The sequence below is a fragment of the Hippocampus bargibanti genome, linkage group LG22 (genome assembly GCF_051943395.1).
Source record: "Hippocampus bargibanti isolate YZ-2025 linkage group LG22, ASM5194339v1, whole genome shotgun sequence".
In the NCBI taxonomy this organism is placed as follows: domain Eukaryota; kingdom Metazoa; phylum Chordata; class Actinopteri; order Syngnathiformes; family Syngnathidae; genus Hippocampus; species Hippocampus bargibanti.
The window spans coordinates 6,211,329-6,232,500 of record NC_142755.1 but is presented as its reverse complement, the minus strand read 5'-3'; the positions used below and the strand labels follow the sequence as shown (position 1 = coordinate 6,232,500).

Below are 21,172 nucleotides of genomic sequence, written 5' to 3'. Positions count from 1 at the left end.
GCATACTAAAAAAATCCAAATACATATTTAACTCATTCACTGATGTGGAATGCCATTTCTGAATTTGTTCGGGTTTTGCTTTTTCTTGCTGGGGGTGCAGATGAAGCGCTGGTCAGACCTCTGGCAATGTTCTTCCCTTCCATGAGGGGGCAGCATTTGCATTTTTTGTCCACATTAGCGCTTTGTTACAGCATCAGCTGTTGTTAAAGCGCTATATAAACCAATATGTCTGTATTGCATAGTATTTTGGCCAGTCACCCCATTTCAAGCTCATATAACTCCATACCCATATAATTTAGGAATTAATGCTTTTTTTCTGATTTTCCTTTTGTACATCCACCCCCATTTCAATCTTGGATAACTCCAGACCCATGTAACTTAGGAATTTACTTTTATTTCTGATTTGCCTTTTATGCAGACACCCCCATTTCAAGCTCTGATAACCCCAGACCCATATAATTTAGTAATCAACTCTTTTTTTAATGATGAAAGAATAGAGCCTAAGGTTTCTTATGTTAAATTGAATATTTATGTAGTCCTAAAACTCAATATTCTGTGGTTCCTGGAATTTGAGTGACAGTGACAAAAACCCTGGCACTGGCGTCTGGCAGTGAATGCGTTTAAATACAAAATGTTTGCTGAGATTGTTTTTCTTATGAATTATTTTAGTCCCATTTGCTTTTGATGGCTCTTTGTATGCAAGTAATTACGTCGTCAAATTTCCGTCAAAGCTCCGGTCGCAGCTGTTTCAAAACGGCAGTGGGAGGGGTATAGATCCCAGAGGTTCACCAGACAACATTTACTGTACTGAGTCACATCTCTGAAAATGTGTGGCGGTGGTTGGGATGCCGCAAAGAGAGGGTGGGCGTGGCTACTGTACGTCGATGCCGCCGGGTATTGTGGGTCATGGAATTTTAGTGACAGTGACAAAAACTGGAGTTATAATTTTATCTAGTTCCTCATCAATTGTGTTCTGTTTAGCTGGGTTGATAGCTTTCTGCAACAAGTCTACGGATGTCTTATGCGGGTTGTTTGTGGAGCCTGATTGATAGGATATTTTAACCTTGCAGTCTGCACTCTGCCTTTGGACTATCAACATTGAAACTCTTTCATTGTCATCTGCCTGTCTATTTAATGTTTAAACCACCCCCCTTCACTGCTGTGTTCTTGACCAATCACGTGGCTTTAACCAAAGACCGGGAGTGGGGGAATCAAGGATAAAAACAGTCAGCTGCCATTTTGTCGTTAGAAGAACGGGCTCGTTCACGAACGACACGTCACTTATTGAGGCAGTTCCGTGTATGTAAAAATTTCGTATGCCAAGGTAAAATTTTCGTAAATGTAACATTCGTAAACCGAAAAGTTCGTAAGCCAAGGAGCTCGTAAACTGAGCTATCACTATATTTCAAAGCACTCCGCTAATGCTCCAACTTGGATTTTCCTCATTTTTTGCAACCCTTCTCCCTCACAGACCCCGAACTTTTATCTGTACACACACACACGGAAGAGAGTTGAGAGAATGGGGCAACTGTGTAAGCGCAAACAAAAGCTCCTCTCTCTCTGCAGAATGCGGTTTCCGCTTTTGGGGTGGCGGCAAAAGCAGAATGACGACACCGCAATACAACATGCGTGTGTTTGTGTATTTGAATCTCCGACGTGATGATCCGAAAATTTTGATTATAAAGTTTGGTTTACATACATGTAAAATTTACATGACATTGTAAATGCAACCCCGCACGCGGGAGGGCAACGGGTTTGTGTCAGTAAGTGTGAAGCCGTGCCACCCCCGCGCCCTTCCCATCGTCTTCCCCGAGACACAAAGAGACAGACGGGTGGCCAGTGAGTGACGGGAGCGAGTTCAGCATCTTCACCCCTTTTTTTTTTTTGTTGCACTTCCTGCAATTTTGCATTTTTTTTGCAGCATGATATCAAATACAGTGAGTGATACCTCGTTTTACAAACCACTTGGCTTACAAACTTTTCGGTTTACGAACATCAAATTCATTCGCGAACGAGCCCGTTCTCCTAAAAGAAAATGGCAGCCGGCTTGTTTTGGTTCTCTATTCCCCGCCCCTAATCGTCGGTTAATGCCACGTGATTGGGCGCGGAAAATCCTACTGGACCCTCCACACCCTGCCCACCACCTTTTCCAGCTACTCCCCTCAGGCAGGCGCTACCGATCCATGCGCACCAAATCCAGCAGACATTTAAACAGCTTCTTCCCCCAAGCCATTAACTCTTTGAACTCTTCAACAGTAGCCAAAGTGGAACTGTATAGTGCCACTTAGCAGTTTTTTTGACAACGATACTAGTGCAGCGTGTTCTACCGGAAACAAATTCCTTGTGTGTTCTACATACTTGGCAATAAAGATGATTCTGATTCTGATTGGTCAAGAATGCAGCAATGAGGGCGGGTTAACAGACACACAGCGAGAGAGTGAAGCCATTAGACCGCTAATAGCTAGCTAATAAATGACTCACAGATAGAAAATAGATAGCTAGCTAGGTAGCTTGATAGCTAGCTCGACTGTCAGAATTTATGATGTAAACCCCTTGTGCAACGAGGCGCTTTTGCATTCAAGTGTTGTAAAAATGAATATGCATTCTTACTTCTTTTTTACCGCTCTTCACTTGTTTTTATTTATATAGCTATCCAGCTAGCTATCTCTCTAGCTAGGTATGTAGCTAGCTACCCATTTGCTATCTATTAGCTATCTAGCTGATGAGCTAGCTATCTAGCTAGCTATCAATTAGCTATATAACTATCTGGCTGTCTGGCTATTTAGCTAGCTATGTATTAGCGAACTAGCTAGCTATTTTGAGTTACTTCCGGGTTGAGTGAACGCTGGCGCGTGTGGCTGTCGCTGCTCACCGTGTCAGTCCCGAGAGAGATTTGCAACAAACGGACACGTTTGTTTTTCGCTTGAGTTGCATCTGTTCAGGCAAGACTGAGTCAATGCTGACGCAAACGCCGCACTCCTCGCAGCGCTGAGGCTGCGCTGACGCAACCAGCGCTATTCCGATGCCCCCCCCCTCCCAACCTCCCCTTCATCTGTCTACCCCCCCCCCCCTTACCCCTTTAACCCTCAAATAGATAAACTACATGGCACACTTTTTTTCCAACCCAAATTTAACCCCCCTACCCAGCATGATACCTTTGACCGCTAGCTAACATTAGCATAAAAATAGCTACTTTCTGTCTATTAGCTATCTAACTAACTTGCTGGCTATCTAGCTAGCTATCTATTCGCCATCTATCAAGCTGTCTATCTATATCTATCTATCTATCTATCTATCTATCTATCTATCTATCTATCTATCTATCTATCTATCTATCTATCTATCTATCTATCTATCTATCTATCTATCTATCTATCTATCTATCTATCTATCTATCAGCTATCTATCTATCTATCTATCTATCTATCTATCTATCTATCTATCTATCTATCTATCTATCTATCTATCTATCTATCTATCTATCTATCTATCTATCTATCTATCTATCTATCTATCAGCTATCTATCTATCTATCTATCTATCTATCTATCTATCTATCTATCTATCTATCTATCTATCTATCTATCTATCTATCTATCTATCTATCTATCTATCTATCTATCATCTATCTATCTATCTATCTATCTATCTATCTATCTATCTATCTATCTATCTATCTATCTATCTATCTATCTATCTATCTATCTATCATGTATCTATCTATCTATCTATCTATCTATCTATCTATCTATCTATCTATCTATCTATCTATCTATCTATCTATCTATCTATCTATCTATCTATCAGCTATCTATCTATCTATCTATCTATCTATCTATCTATCTATCTATCTATCTATCTATCTATCTATCTATCTATCTATCTATCTATCTATCTATCTGTCTGTCTGTCTATCTATCTATCTATCTATCTATCTATCTATCTATCTATCTATCTATCTATCTATCTATCTATCTATCTATCTAGCTAGCTAGCTAGCTAGCTATCTATCTATCTATCTATCTATCTATCTATCTATCTATCTATCTATCTATCTATCTATCTATCTATCTATCTATCTATCTATCTATCTATCTATCTATCTATCTATCTATCTATCTATCTATCTATCTATCTATCTATCTATCTATCTATCTATCTATCTATCTATCTATCTATCTATCTATCTATCTATCTATCTATCTATCTAACATGTATCTATCTATCTATCTATCTATCTATCTATCTATCTATCTATCTATCTATCTATCTATGTATCTATCTATCAGCTATCTATGTATCTATCTATCTATCTATCTATCTATCTATCTATCTATCTATCTATCTATCTATCTATCTATCTATCTATCTATCTATCTATCTATCTATCTATCTATCTATCTATCTATCTATCTATCTATCTATCTATCTATCTATCTATCTATCTATCTATTAACTAGCTAGCTTTCTATCTCTTCTTTTTCTTTCGGCTTTTCCCTTCAAGGGGTTTGATTGGCATGTCTGTTTTGGCCAAGCTTTTACGTCGGATGCCCTTCCTGACACAACCCTCTGTATTTATCCGGGATTGGGACCGGCACAAGAAGACGTATGTCCCCTTGTGGCTACAGAACAAGCAATCAAATATATAAATACAGAAATAAATAACAAACATTTTTAGACAGATGCGACACCACGCGCAGTGCGATACGAGGCGCTAATCGACAGCTAGCTTGCATGCTAACAGACTTCAAGTTATTAGACTAATAAAATTTGCGTTGAAAAAGAAATAATAAATGAAAACACGAGCCGTAAGCCCCACGCCCCCTTCTTTTAAAAGTCACCCCGGCTAATTAGCCCGATTCGGTGCCACGCAAGTACACGCCGCCCTTCACTAATTCCTCCCTGGCAGCTTTGCGAAATTCTTTTTGCGCAATCTAAAGCGTTGGTACGGAGAATGCTAATCAAAAGGAATTTATGACAGGAAAACAATAGCCACGCCGCCGCAAGTATTAGCCCTGATCCGCAACCCTTGTTGACGGGTTTTCGTTTTAATCCGAAAAACGTTTACAAGTTGGATTCTTCAGGTGACTTTTTAACTCATTCACTGCCAGACGATGTGCAAAAAGTTGTCCACTCCAGTGCCAGGGTTTTTGTCATTGTCACTCGAATTCCAGCATCCACAGAATAGTGAGTTTTAGGACGACATAAACACTCAATGTAAAAGTTAATTCCTAAATTATATGTGTCTGGAGTTATTTGAGCTTGAAAGGGGGGTGGCTGTACAAAATACAATGCAATACGTACATATTGTAGAAAATACTGCTCCCTCGTGCGAGGGAAAACATTGCCAGAGGTCTGACCAGCGCTTTCTCAGCCCCCCAACGCGAAATACCTAAACCTGAACAAATGACGCTCCTCGTAATGCTTTTCTTTTTGTCATTTTCCCTGAAATTCCACGGCCCTCAGAATATTGAGTTTTAAGACGACATAAACATTCAATGCAGTGTTAGAAACCTTAGCCTTTAGTTAATTCCTAAATGATATGGGTCTGGAGTTATAAGAGCTTGAAATGAGGGCGGCTGTACAAAATACAATAAAATACAATACATATCAATTTATATTGTGCTTTAACAACAGCTGAAGGTGTAACAAAGCACTAACATAGAAAAAAGGGAAATGCTGCCCCTTGTGGAAGGGAAAAAAAAAACATTGCCAGAGGTTTGACCATCGCTTTTTCAGCAGCCTAAAAGAAAAACCAAAAGCCGAAAAAATTCACTCCACGTCATATTTTAAATTCCCGAAAAAAATCGGGAATGGCAGCGAATGAGCGATTTTGCTCAAGAGTACCTGCTAGCTTTTATTAGCTGATATGCTAACATTGTCACACACAAAAGTAGACCTAAATATGAAAAAATGTGATTTTCAATTCCCAAATAAATTCGAGAATGGCAGCAAATGAGCGCTTTTCCTCAAGAGTACCTGCTAGCTTTTATTAGCGGATATGCTAACATTGTCACACACAAAAGTAGACCTAAATATGAAAAAAATGTGATTTTCAATTCCCAAATAAATTCAAGAATGGCAGCAAATGAGCGCTTTTCCTCAAGAGTACCTGCTAGCTTTTATTAGCGGATATGCTAACATTGTCACACACAAAAGTAGACCTAAATATGAAAAAATGTGATTTTCAATTGCCAAATAAATTCGAGAATGGCAGCAAATGAGCGCTTTTCCTCAAGAGTACCTGCTAGCTTTTATTAGCTGATATGCTAACATTGTCACGCACAAAAGTAGACGTAAATATGAAAAAATGTGATTTTCAATTGCCAAATAAATTCGAGAATGGCAGCCAATGAGCGCTTTTCCTCAAGAGTACCTGCTAGCTTTTATTAGCGGATATGCTAACATTGTCACACACAAAAGTAGACCTAAATATGAAAAAATGTGATTTTCAATTCCCAAATAAATTCGAGAATGGCAGCAAATGAGCGCTTTTCCTCAAGAGTACCTGCTAGCTTTTATTAGCTGATATGCTAACATTGTCACACACAAAAGTCAACCTAAATATGAAAAAATGTGATTTTCAATTGCCAAATAAATTCGAGAATGGCAGCAAATGAGCGCTTTTCCTCAAGAGTACCTGCTAGCTTTTATTAGCGGATATGCTAACATTGTCACACACAAAAGTAGACCTAAATATGAAAAAAATGTGATTTTCAATTCCCAAATAAATTCGAGAATGGCAGCAAATGAGCGCTTTTCCTCAAGAGTACCTGCTAGCTTTTATTAGCTGATATGCTAACATTGTCACACACAAAAGTAGACCTAAATATGAAAAAATGTGATTTTCAATTCCCAAATAAATTCGAGAATGGCAGCAAATGAGCGCTTTTCCTCAAGAGTACCTGCTAGCTTTTATTAGCGGATATGCTAACATTGTCACACACAAAAGTAGACCTAAATATGAAAAAAATGTGATTTTCAATTCCCAAATAAATTCGAGAATGGCAGCAAATGAGCGCTTTTCCTCAAGAGTACCTGCTAGCTTTTATTAGCTGATATGCTAACATTGTCACACACAAAAGTAGACCTAAATATGAAAAAATGTGATTTTCAATTCCCAAATAAATTCGAGAATGGCAGCAAATGAGCGCTTTTCCTCAAGAGTACCTGCTAGCTTTTATTAGCGGATATGCTAACATTGTCACACACAAAAGTAGACCTAAATATGAAAAAAATGTAATTTTCAATTGCCAAATAAATTCGAGAATGGCAGCAAATGAGCGCTTTTCCTCAAGAGTACCTGCTAGCTTTTATTAGCTGATATGCTAACATTGTCACACACAAAAGTAGACCTAAATATGAAAAAATTTGATTTTCAATTCCCAAATAAATTCGAGAATGGCAGCAAATGAGTTAATCATACCAAATATTTATTTTTCTTCCCGTTTCATAGTTTTACTTCCCGTGAATGGAAAAAAAACCTCCCTCTTTTTTTTCCCCCCTGAGGGAAATTCTCTTTTATTCTTTGAACAGCTGCAAATTCACGGCGTCGCGCTTTCGGGCATGCTTCAAATTAAACGGGCGCGGGGAATGACGCAATCTGGACAAATATCGCCGATTTCACACCAGAGGAAAATTCGGGGGACGTTAAAAAAGATGGCGTCGTATGTTCGCTCAAACCAATCGCAGATGGCGCCATGTTTTTTGTTTATTATTATAATTTTTTTTTACACTATGCTGAAAAATGGCTCCAGGAAGCCACCACCACTATACATATGTCACCCCCCTCAAGCAAAAAGCACAGGTGGCGTTTTATTATTAGCATATCGGGCAAGAAGTCGGTTGGTGTGATTGCGACGACTATATAGTCGATAGAACAATGGTAGTCGTGTACTGTGCCTTTAAAAGGCGGGGCTTGGCATACTGTAGTCACCAACAAAACATAATACAGTGATACCTTGTTTTACGAACGCTTGAACTAACAAACTTTTCGCCTTACGAACATTAAATTGCGAGAATATAATCTTGGCATACAAACTAGTTTTTGGGTAACACACGGAGCGCCACAATGGCTGGCAGACTAGTTTTCGGCGGAAGAACACCAAACCACACGGCCGAACATCTTTGTGTGACTTAGCATCCCAGGACCGTTATGCTAAATTGACACACACCCTCTCTCTGAGTGCATACGTGGCAGACATGGTTTGTTATCAAGTGGAGTACTTTTGCTATTATGGTACAGAAAAAGACCCCAACACAGGATAGTTTTAAGCCGAAGAGGACACGTAACAAAATTACGGTCGAGCAGAAGAAGGAGATCATTGAGTGTTTGTGTGACTTAGCGTCCCAGTACCAGTATGCTACGTCGACCATTGCTACGTGTGGCTAAGGGTTTTTCTGTATTGTCTAAGCAATGGTCGCAGGCAATAGAATAGGTTGAAAAACTTCATTTGATCTGGGTTAACATAAACAGGCTTGCAGGGGACAGTGTGAGTGAGGGTATTATCGCCGAGAAAGCACAGCGACTTCACTCAGATATTATCAAGAGACAACCAACGACCATCACAAAAGTATATAAAACAACTTGATTATACAGTACAGTTTATATCTTTCATTCCAATACAATAGCACATCTATTAGACATAACATAGGGTATATTTTGTGTAGTTTTAAGGCTTATTTAGTTGACAATTATGTTTTATGGGGACCTGGGAATGGATTATTCTCATTTTTAATAGTTTTCAATGGGAAATTAATGTTTGGAAGACACACTTTTTGCTTTTCACACACTTTTTGGGAACCAATTAAATTTGTAAATTGAGGTATTACTGTACTCTCGGAGGACCTGCACAATGCAATAATCAAGTTAAGACCCTTCGCACCCTGCCCACCACCTTTTCCACCTACTCCAGGCGCTTTGATGAGATTAAATTAGCCTTCATTATTGTCCTACATACTTATTTGTGATGTCGTTTTTATGATGATACTAGTGTGGCGTGTTCTACCTGAGAGAAATTCCTTGCGTAGTCTACATACTTGGCCAATAAAGATCATTCTGATAATTACATCGAATCCGAGCGACCATGATAAAGCACTTTCTCTGCACGCCATTAACGGCCATGTATGAGTTTTCGGCTACATCTGCCATTTTGTAAACATCGCATATCTGTTCCTGCAAAAAAAAAAACAGGGGTAGCTCGCCTTACAGAACAATTCATGTCTTAACGCGTATGTAGACAGCGGTAGAGTGCAGACGTTAATATCATTTCATTTGACAGCCGCCGGTGCCCGTGAGCCAGATGCCGGGCGTTGCACCCCCCCCCTCCAGCCCCACCCGCAACATTGGGATCAATAGTGAATTAGGCTTTATCACAGCTGCTTGCCCTGAAGACGGGACGCGGCAGGGCGAGGGAGGTGGGAAAAGGGATTGAACGGACACTAAATGCACTGGGTGGGGAGACGGGGGGGTGATGGAGGACATAAGGGGGTTCGAGCCGTGTCAAAAAAAATTGACAACCTGTCTTCGTTTTGTCAAATACAGTGAGACCTCAACTTACAAACTTTTTGTCTTACAAATGTCAAATTTCTGAAAATTAAACCTTATAATAAGCACTATTTTCATAATACACACCCACCACGGCTGGCGGAGTGATCTTCGGCGGAAGCACACGACCGAACAGCACCATAGGTTAAGTTACCAACAGTCCTTACGGAAGGTGACTGTCCTTCCATAAGCAATCAACGACCATCAAAAAGGTAAATAAAACTTTATTTTACAGCACAGTTTATTTCTTTAATTACCATCGTCATGTAATGTGCCTCTTTTTCCAAACAGCAATTCCCTTTGACCTTCGACCTCCAACGCCATTCCATCAAGCCATCAATGACCATCACAAATGTAAATAAAGTGACTTTATGATACAATGCAGTGTTGTTCTTTAATTACAATACAATAGCACATTTATTATACATAGAATAAGGTATGTTGTTTGGAGGCTTATTTAGTTGAAAAATATATTTTATGGAAACCCGGGAACGGATTATTCCCATTTTAATGGTTTCCTATGGGATTTTTTTTTTTGAGATACACACTTTTCACCTTACACACTCTGTCTGGGAAACAATTAAGTTCGGAAGTTGAGGTCTCACTGTAATTGATTTTGAATCATAAGTAATGGCAAATTGTGGCATGCGAAGATTTCTTATACAGTCATAACTCAGCTTACGAACTTAATTAGTTCCCAGAAAGTGTGTGTAAGGCGAAAAGTGCATCTTCCAAACATTAATTTCCCATAGGAAACCATTGAAAATGAGAATAATTCGTTTCCAGGTGCCTATAAAACATAATTTTCTACTAAATAAGCCTTAAACCTACACAAAATATACCATATTTTATTTATAATAAATGTGCTATTGTTTTGTAATGAAAGAAATAAACTGTAATGTATAATAAAGTTGTTTTATTTACTTTCATGATGGTCGTTGATGTAGTTGCCTCTTGACAATATCTTGAGTGAAGTTACCGTACTTTCTCGGCGATAATACCCTCACTCACACTGTCCCCTGCTAGCTGCTTTTCATTCATCCAAATCAACAAAAGTTTTTCAACCTCTTCTATTGCCTCAGACCGTTGCTTAGACAACACAGAAACACCCTTAGCCACACATAGCAATGGTCGACTTAGCATTTTGGTACTGGGACGCTAAGTCACACAAACGCACACCTCATTCGTGTTTTTTGATGATCTCCTTTTTCTGCTCGACCATAATTTTCTTTAGTGTCCTCTTCGGCTTAACACTAGCCTGTGCTGAGGGTCTTTTTCAGTCCCATAATAGCAAAAGTACTCCACTCGATAACAAACCACATCTGCACTCAAAGGCGCTGTGTAAAACTAGTCCGAAGCCATTGTGGTGCTCCGTGTGTTTCCCGAAAACTAGTTTGTATGTCAATATTCTATTCTTGCGAATTTAATGTTATTAAGGCTAAAGTTCGTTAGCTAAATTGCTCGTTAACCGAGGTATCACTGTATTTATTTTTAGGGGACCGCGGGGGTAGGTTTTAGCATTTTAGTCCAATTTTCCTGAAATGGGAGAAGGGATGTCCCGGTGTCTCCACACGCGTGTTGACATGGAAGGTGGAAGCGTGTTTACAATTTCCACTTGGCACCGCAAGTAAGCCAAAGGCCACACGTGCGCTTGTTCGTCTCGGAAACGTCAAGGATTCAACCGTGTCCTTGAATCCAACCATTTTGAAATTACAGTAAAGTCTCGTTATATCGATATCGGATATATCGATAGTCCCGGTTATATCGATACTATTTCTATGCACGCACGGAGAAAATTACATGCAAACAGGGTTGGATATATCGATAGTCCCGGTTATATCGATACTATTTCTATGCACGCACAGAGAAAATTACATGCAAACAGGGTTGGATATATCGATAGTCCCGGTTATATCGATATTTTTTCGGACTCCCTTGAATATCGATATAACGAGACTTTACTGTATTGACACTTATTGCATTATTTTTCACTGACATTGTTGATGTCGCGAAAAACTTTATTGACAGTAAATTGTTTGACAGCGATGTCGGCGGTTCATCACGGTTAAGACAGAAGAAGTCGAGAATTGATCAGGCGTCCAAATGGAAATTCTTTTTGATAGCCGCGTTGTGTTATGCAAGTTTTTTGGGACCAAAAAAATAAAAGGCCCAATTGAGTTAATCGCGCATGTCCGGCGTTAGCCAAGTGGAGCCAAAAATGATGTGGAAAAACACTTTTCCACTTTGGTTTGTTTGTGTTCCGCTTTTGAGATTCCCATTTTTATTTTTACGATAAGCGTGTTGGCCACGCGGTCGCCTCCAGGGTGCGCGTGGGAACAACTTCCGAATTTTCGGGTCGTGTTGAGATTATCCAGTCGGGAGCTTTTGACCTTCCTCTTGTTAACTCATTCACTACCATTCCTGAATTTGTTTTGGTTTTCTTTTTTTTTTTTCATGCTTGGGTGCTGATAAAGCGTTGGCCATGGCCTCTAGCAATGTTTTTCCCTTCCACAAGGGGGCAGCATTTCCCATTTTTCCATGTTAGCGCTTTGTTCTGTTGTTAAAGCATTATATATACCAATATGTATGTATTGCATTGTATTTTGGACAGCTGCCCTCATTTCAGGCACAGATAACTCCGGAACCATATCATTTAGGAAAATATTATACACGATTATAGAAGCAATTTACGAACAAATTCACCTTACGAACGACCGTAAATTGGGGAACGTCTGTAAATCAGTATGTATGTATTGTATTGTATTTTGGACAGCGGCCCCCATTTCAAGCACATATAACTTAAGACCCATATAATTTAGGAATTAACAGTTTTTTTTCTCATGAAAGAATATAGTGCAAGGTTGTTAAGGAATGTTTATGTAGTCCTAAAACTCAATATTCTGTTTGTCCTAGAATTTGAGTGAAAATGACTATAACCCTGGCACTGGAGTGGGACCCATATTTGCACATCGCCTGGCAGTAAATGCGTTCAGGTGACCCTCACTCATCTCCCCTCACTTTTCTCTCTTATTTCCCCTCTTTCACTCCCCCTTTAGAAGTCCTTGACCGCAACTTGATTTGTTTATTTATTTTAGCATTTGTCATAATGACTGATAACGCGCCTGATGACCTTTGACCCCGATCCCTTTCATGCACCTCCCGTCTCCAAACAGTGACAAACAAAAATCAAACGAAGCAGCCCTGTTTCTTCTTCTTCTTCTCTTATTTGCCACCGAATGTTTATTCAGGCATGAGCGGGCCTCGGTGGGATGACCCCAACACACACACGGACGGACACACACACAGACACACACTCACATTCCTGTGTCAATTGTTTTGTGAGGTCCGGATAACTCCATATAAGGAGTGAGGACCACCGTTGCTGATATGTTTAGAGAAGAACTAGTGTTCCATTTGAACACTAAATGTCACCCCATTTCCCACTTCAACTTCTTTAAAAACAAAGAAATAACAAGTGGACTTGAAACTGAAATAACAGCAGGAGTGAGGTTTCTGAATGGCTACATTCAAAGTCCTCACCCCTGTTATGAATTTGGTTAAAATATCGATTTACATTTTGTGGTATGAACTTTTTCCTCTCATGAACCACACACACGTATAAACACACACAGTGAGTAAAAAGTGTGTGTATGCAAATGAAATGAAAATTCACACCAAAAAAATCATTTTGGGTGAATTTGTGAGGATCTCTGTTAAACTTTAACAGATGCATGTATAGACCCTCTAGAAGCCTTTAGAATGAAAAACTTGTGAGGACCGGCCAAAAGGTCCTCACTTATCAAAAATGTCCTCACTACGTATGGTATAAAATGGTAGTGGTCCTCTCAAGACGAGTCATACAAACACACACACACACATAACACTTTGCCGTTTTCCAACAGCCATTTTCACACGCACAGATCATCTTTTTTCCTATAACGGGGGGGTCGCTTGTTGTTATGAAGACGGGTGAACTCGGTGAACCAGAAAAACAATCGGCTCAGAGGGTCTTCCCGCTATCCTGTTTTCATGTTTATTTTGGGCGGACAGAAAGCAGGGGGGGGGGGGGTATTTTCGGAAGGTGGGAAGTTCTGCGAGGGAGGGGGAAAATTCCTCAAGCCGTCATAACATAAACACAATCCATACTTGGAGTGAGAGGTCACGGATAAACACACACACACACACCGGTAGTAACGGTGGCGACAAAAGCAGACGCCTCCTCTTGTATTGTTGGCATCCTTGGCGACCAATCCCCTCCCTTCAATTGTTATTTGGCGAACACTTGTAAATCGCCTAGCAGCGGAAATGTTACTGGGAAAGCGGAACCGGATCGCGGAAGGAGTCTTGTTGTCGGCATGTGAAATGGAAAGCCTCCATTTTGATTGAGATTGGAAAAAACAAAATGAATCTGCTAGCACCTGTCACGCTATTGTACTCTCGGGTCACCTTCCCAGTCTTTTCCCGTTATATTCGAATACGCCTGCTTTGTTTAAGATGTATCAGAATGAAGTGATTCATATTTTGCACTTATTCACTGACAATGTGCAGAATTGCACAGAATATTACGTTTTCGGACTACATAAACATTCAATTCAGAAAAAATAGTTAATTCCTAAGTGATATGGGTCTGGAGTTATATGAGCTTGAAATAAGGGTGACTGTCCAAAATACAATGCAATACATACGTATTGATTTACAGACGCAAACTGCCTTTGGAAAGCATTAATAATAATAATAATAATAATAATAATAATAATGATAATAATACTAATAATAATCATAATCATAATCATAATCATCATATTCATAGTAATCGTAATAATTCATAATAAATTTCACCTCTCAAGGTCACTTTACAGTCACAGGGTCAGTTCTTCTGTGGGTGAGCAGAGGCAGACACATGCGCCAGCGTTCAATCAACCGGGAATAACTCAAATAGATCAAGTTAGCTCGCTAGCTAATAGATAACTAATAGATAGCTAGCTCGTTAATTAGTTAGACAGCTAATTGATAGCAAATATATAGCTAGCTAGGTAGGCAGCAACAGTGACCCCATTCAATCGGGAATAACTCAAATAGATCAAATCAGCTAGCTAGCTAATAGATAACTAATAGATAGATAGGTAGCTAGTTATACAGCTAATCAAGAGCAAATTGATAGCTATTTAGGTAGGCAGCAACTGTGACCCCGTTCAACCGGGAATAACTCAAATAAATCAAGTTAGCTAGCTAGGTAATATATAACTAATAGATAACTAATAGATAGCTAGCTAGGTAGTTAGACAGCTAATCGATAGCAAATAGATAGCAAATGTATAGCTATTTAGGTAGCCAGCAACGGTGACCCCGTTCAACCGGGAATAACTCAAATAGATCAAGTTAGCTCGCTAGCTAATATATAACTAATAGCTAGCTAGCTAGTTAGACAGCTAATCGCTAGCAAATAAATAGCTAGCTAGGTAGCCAGCAACAGTGACCCCGTTCAACCGGGAATAACTCAAATAGATCAAGTTAGCTAGCTAGCTAATATATCACTAATAGCTAGCTAGCTAGTTAGACTGCTAATCTATATCAAATAGATAGCTATTTAGGTAGCCAGCAACGGTGGCCCCGTTCAACCGGCAATAACTCAAATAGATCAAGTTAGCTAGCTAGATAATAGAAAACTAATAGCTAGCGAGCTAGCTAGAGACTAGCTACATCTTCTGCTTCTTATGCTACTTATTTCCAACTTGTCCCAAACTCTTGTTTCATCTCAATCGTGAGGTGCGACGTCCCGATTTTCTCCAAACACTTCTCAACACCCGCAGGGTATTTAGAGCTCCTTTTGACACGGTTGCGGTTATATTAGCTAACGTTAGCTAACATAGCTAACATTGAAAATTGTATTTTATTGGGCAATTCCAAATTTTATAGCCTGAACTCTCAAGACTAAAACACCCCAAAACAATCTCTGATAGTATGTATTTGTATTTTATTTTGATAATGTTACCAAAATAAAACAAATAAACAAGTCCACTTCCTTTTTGGCAATCAGTTTTGTTGTTGTTTTTGTCCTTTAGTCAAATTAAAAATAACTGGGCGCAGATAAAGCTCAGCTGCCTTTTCAAAGATGAGTCAGCAGCATTGGGTCAATTATGCACGCCGGCCGGCTCTCTTTTCCGCTCTGGCACATTTGCTGCTCTTCATTTGGAGCATTTTCAATTTAACAGTGACTCGGCATAAAAAAAAAACCAAAAAAAAAACGGCATGGTCATACTTGATTTCTGGGATGGCGATGATGCGTCCTGTAAGTGGTTGTTTTTCCACATTTGTACGCTCCTTTCCGGAATTTCGCTTATGTTTGCATCAAGGGAGCATGAGTCAGATGATCGCGTATACACACACACACACACACACACACACACACGTGACCGCCCTTTTGTCCCGATGACTGTACTGTATCTGCACCCTGATTTCCCCCCTCGCCTCCCCGCAATCTTGATTTCAACACTTGACAAATACGCATACAGCGTCCCGAAAAAGCTATCTATTATTGATAGCTGACGTTGTTTATGTTGTGGGTCATTTTTACCTGTAGGTAAAAATCCACACAAAACAGTAAAATAATAGGTGACATATGCAGCTATCTAGCTGGGTAGCTTTTAGCTATCTGGCTATCTAGCTAGCTATTAGCTATCTATTATTGATAGCTGACGTTGTTTATGTTGTGGGTCATTTTTACCAGTAGGTAAAAATCCACACAAAACAGCAATATAATAGGTGACATATGCAGCTATCTAGCTGGGTAGCTTTTAGCTATCTGGCTATCTAGCTAGCTATTAGCTATCTATTATTGATAGCTGACGTTGATTATGTCGTGGGTCATTTTTACCTGTAGGTAAAAATCCACACAAAACAGTAAAATAATAGGTGACATATGCAGCTATCTAGCTGGCTAGCTTTTAGCTAGCTGGCTATCTAGCTAGCTATTAGCTATCTATTATTAATAGCTGACGTTGTTTATGTTGTGGGTGATTTTTACCTGTAAGGTAAAAATCCACACAAAATAGGTCAAATAATAGGTGACAGAAGCAGCTATCTATTAGCTATCTTCCTAGTTAGTTGTCTAGCTATTAGCTATTGATTAGCTCCTCAGATAAATGGAGAGCTAGCTGGTTAGCTAATGGATAGTTAATAGCTGGCCAGCTGGCTGGTGAGATAGCTAGTAGATAGCTGGCTAGCTTTCTATCTATTTGAGTTATTACGGGTTGAGTGAATCCTGGCGCGTGTGGCTGCCGCTGCTCACGCACAGAAAAACTCATCCTGTGACTGTAGTGACCTTGAGAGTTTTGAAAGACGCTTAGAAATGTAATATATTATTATTCTCACAGTGGAGAAATTTAGAAACAGCAGCAAAGTGATGAAAGGAAGAGGAAAGGAAAGGAAGAAGTAGAACAACAAAATACAATAATAATAATAATACATTACAGTTTAAGCACCTTTCCACTCCCGCAGCGCCATTTTGAAGTCAAAACAACAACAAAAAAACAAAATAAACAATACGACACAACACAATAGACACAGACAGTATTCAATCTTTCTGCACTTTATGCACACTCTTTGTTGTATGAAGCAGTTCTAGATGAACAAAGAGATGATCAAAGCATCCTTTTCACCAGTGGATCAGGGACGTCATGGTGAAATGTGCACGTCTGCTACAAGCTAAATGTTGAAAGCAAACGCGAAGCTGTCGCATCCATTGACGAAAACAGATTGTCTCACATCTCCTGTCCCACGTACTGTAAATCCGCTTCAATTCCAAGCTGTGACATATCCACATACGCATCAGTGAAATGGAAACGTGTTTTTTTTTTTCATATTCATCTTTTTAAGCTCTTAAGTTTCGCTTGTTGACGCTAAAATAAAATATTGACAATATGACGTCAAAATGCGTAATTTTTTTTTGGTGCGGTCACTTTAAATAGTTTTTTATTTAACGCAGCCATTGACATATTGACATCATCCTCCCTGCGCCGGTCATGACATAAACACACTCAGCGTTAATTAGTCTACACAAATAGTACACAAGAGACGGGATTCCTCACGTGGGAACAAGGCGTCCATATTTGTTGCGGGCAAATGATCCCTATGTATGCGAGGGGTCAGATGAAAAAAAAAGATCAACCCCAACTGTGCGCAAAGACTGTTATGTGTCACTCATTATCGCCGTGATGCTTGGCAAGCCACGTGTTAGCTTTACCGGAATGCAGTTCTTGAGTAACGGTTGTCCTTTCCGCTATTTTTTTCTGGGACACAGGTAAACACACATGTGTGAGATGAGGTCACTGATGAGAGGCTAAGCCTGTACCAGAACTTAAGTTAAGGACATCAGGGCTTTGCTAGTTTTTTTGTTGTTGTTTTTCCCTGTCAAAATATGCATTAATTCAGATGTTTTTTTTTAACTCATTCACTGCCAAACAATGTGCAAGTATTAAATGACATGTCTTCATTGTCACTTTTTTAAATCTCTTTTGGATCCCGATGGAGTTTTTAAACACAATTGCTGAAATTGTTATTTTTATTTTATTTTTTTAACCAGAAACGCGAGGCTGAGGCTGATTTTGGAATTTCACGCTGATGCTAATCCGCCAACGCCGGGCTAGCAAACCTCCATGTCGACACCCATGGATGTGACTGACGTCTAAGCCTAAGGAGTTCCAAGTACGTTTTTCACTTTAACTCATTCACTGCCAGACGATGCGCAAATAGGTGTCCACTCCAGTGCCAGGGTTTTTGTCATTTTCACTCAAATTGCAGGACCCACAGAATATTGAGTTTTAGGACGACATAAACATTCAATACAATGTACGAAACCTTAGACTCTCCTTTTTCATCAGAAAAAAATAATAATTCCTAAGTTATATGGGTCTTTAGTTATCTGAGCTTGAAATGGGGGTGACTGTCCAAAATACAATACAATGCATACTGCATACCACATGCATACTGATTTTTCCCCAACTTACGGTCGTTCGTAAGGTGAATTTGTTCGTAAGTTGCTTCAATATTTTGTATGGAATGTATGTTGAAGGCATATATAATTAACCTGTATTGGTTTGTACGGAAAAAACAATCATTTAATAATAATAATAATAATAATAATAATAATAATAATAGTAATACATTTCATTTAGAAGCACCTTTCAAAACTCAAGGTCACTTTACATTCACAGGAAACGTTTTTTTCCGTGGGTGTGCAGCGGCAGCCACATACGCCAGTGAGCACCCAACCCGGAATAACTCAAATAGATAGAAAGTTAGCTATATAGCTAATAGATAACTAATAGCTGGCCAACTAGATGGCTAATAGATATTATTACCGTATTTTCTGGTGTATAAGGCGCACGAAAGCCTTGATTTTCTTCAGAAGATTACCCTGCGCCTCACACGCAGGTGCGCCTTATAAAATATATGCTTTATAAAGATATGTACATGTACAACTGGAGAGAATACTACACATATTACTAAAAAAATATTCACATGTACCGTTGTTTGTAACTCGAATGTTCGTAAGTAGGGGAACGTCTGTATATACTGTTGCGCTTTAACAACAGCTGAAGCTGGAACAATGCGCTAATATGGACAAAAGGTAAATACTTCCCCCTTGTGGGAGGAAAAAACATTGCCAGAGGTCTGACCGAAGCTTGAAACGCACTACCCCATAAGACCACACAACAACAACAACAACAATAATAATAATAATAATAATAATAATAATAATAATAATAATAATAATAATAATAATAATAATAATAATACATTTCATTTATAAGCACCTTTCAAAACTCTCAAGGTCACTTTATAGTCACAGGATGAAGTTTTTTCTGTGGGTGAGCAGCGGCAGCCACATCCGCCAGCGTTCACTCAACCCCGAAGTAACTCAAATAGATAGAAAGCTAGATAGCTAATGGATAGCTAAATAATAATAATAATGAAGCAAATTCGGGAATGGCGCTCGACATCATGCTTTTCAATTCCCGAATAAATTCCGGAATGGCAATAAATGCGTTAATTGTATTTTTTTTTTTCACATTACTCACGAACGTTTGGCGTGAGATCACCACTCTTTCAGACACTCCAAATCCCCACTGGATCGCTATGGTAACCGCCGCCAAAATAAAGCAGCCGTCGAGACTGCCTCGGCTGGCACCTCGCGCACACGCGCTAGCGCAACCAATGACCCCTTTTGGCTTTAGCGCCTAGAAACGGCCACAACACGAGCTATATATGAGAAGGCGCGGTCTACCTTACAGTGGACGCATACAAACGCGCTTGACTGGCCCTTTGTGACGTACTATTTATGGATGTCGGGAAATCGCCGAGCGTTGCATCACCTGACAGAATGGCGGTCATCAAAATTTCGGGATGGATTCCATTGAGCGGACGCAAAGCGTCGGCTAATAATAACGGTTGCCCGGTCGCCGCGTGCGTTTCTAAATAAAATAAAGGCGTGTCACTTCAGGACGTCATTGTTGACATCTTAACAGGAACACCCAAGAACGTGAACTTCCTTGTTTGTTGACACCCAGCCGGCTTTAATGACTCGCCTTTGAACGTCCACGTTGGTCATTGACTTGGCACTCTTAATTACCCATGAATGAGTTTCACCTGGCGGAGCTCCACCCTTTTCGGGCTCGACCCAATGGGCCGGCTTGTTAATTACAACTACTGTATAGGATGAGGGGTTGGGCGGGTCCATTTGTATTGAGTATGTGTGTATACTATCAAAACGTCCTTGACATTATTAAAAAGGTGGTCCCCAGAAAAGCTGAAGACACAACTGTGTGTGTGTGTGTGTGTGCGTGTGTGTGCGTGTGTGTGTGTGTGCGTGTGTGTGTGTCTATACTATCAAAATGTCCTTGAAATGATTCAAAAACTGGTCCCCGGAAAACAGGAAAACACGTATTTGTGTGTGTGTGTCTATACTATCAAAACGTCCTTGAAATGATTCAAAACTGGTCCCCAGAAAACATGGAAATGCAAGTGTGTGTGTGTGTGTGTGTGTGTGTCTATAATATAAAAACGTCCTTGAACTGATTCAAAAACTGGTCCCCAGAAAATATGAAAACGTGTATGTGTGTGAGTGTGTGTGTCTGTCTGTCTACACTATCAAAATGTCATTGAAATGATTCCAAAAGTGGTCCCCGGAAAACATGAAATCACGTAAATGTGTGTGTGTCTATAATATAAAAACGTCATTGAAATGATTTAAAAACGGGTGCCCAGAAAACATGTTTGTGTGTGTCGCTCTCTTCGATCTGAAAAACATGTTCTTATCCCGTGACTGTTTGAAAGGCGCTGAGAAATAAAATGTAACCTTATCATTATTTATTATTATTATTATTATTATTATTATTATTTTTTTTAATCAAAACATCCGTGAAATGATTCAAAAAGTGGTCCCCAGAAAACATGAAAATGCATGTGTGTGTGTGTGTGTGTGTGTCTATACTACCAAAACGTCCTTGAAATTATTTAAAAAGGGGTCCCCGGAAATCATGAAAACGTGCAAGTGTGTGTGTGTCTATACTACCAAAACGTCCTTGTAATGATTTAAAAAGTGGTCCCCAGAAATCATGAAAATGC

General features: G+C 39.5%; 1 protein-coding gene across 1 annotated transcript in view; it reads left to right on the top strand.

Moving 5' to 3' along the window:
• il17rel (interleukin 17 receptor E-like) overlaps positions 1 to 21,172 on the top strand; it is a 136,358-nt gene that overhangs the window by 50,847 nt on the left and 64,339 nt on the right. The window contains exons 17-18 of the mRNA XM_088988747.1: positions 12,461 to 12,540; positions 18,129 to 18,250. The gene's annotated coding sequence lies outside the window, so the exon portion shown is untranslated. The remainder of the gene's footprint in view (positions 1 to 12,460; positions 12,541 to 18,128; positions 18,251 to 21,172) is intronic.